Here is a 343-nt window from a genome sequence, read left to right on the forward strand (position 1 = left end):
GGGGGGACGCTCCCGTGTCACTGATGGGGGGACGCTCCCGTGTCACTGATGGGGGGGACGCTCCCTTGTCACTGATGGGGGGACGCTCCCGTGTCACTGATGGGGGGACGCTCCCGTGTCACTGATGGGGGGACGCTCCCGTGTCAGACCTCTGACTTTATCAGGAACATTAGGACTAGGAAGGGTCTTGGTGGAGTTCTCGGGGGACAGTTGGAGGAAGGGCATTTACTCGATTTGCACACTTTTATTTTTTGCTTTGTCTGGATATTTTAAAGGAATAAAATAATTTTGTACCAGAAGGTGTGTTCACTGTGATCATGATTCCCCTGCGCCTCCCCCCCCC

The sequence above is a fragment of the Nanorana parkeri genome, unplaced genomic scaffold (genome assembly GCF_000935625.1).
Source record: "Nanorana parkeri isolate BGI_ZX_2015 unplaced genomic scaffold, ASM93562v1 scaffold2694, whole genome shotgun sequence".
NCBI lineage: Eukaryota > Metazoa > Chordata > Amphibia > Anura > Dicroglossidae > Nanorana > Nanorana parkeri.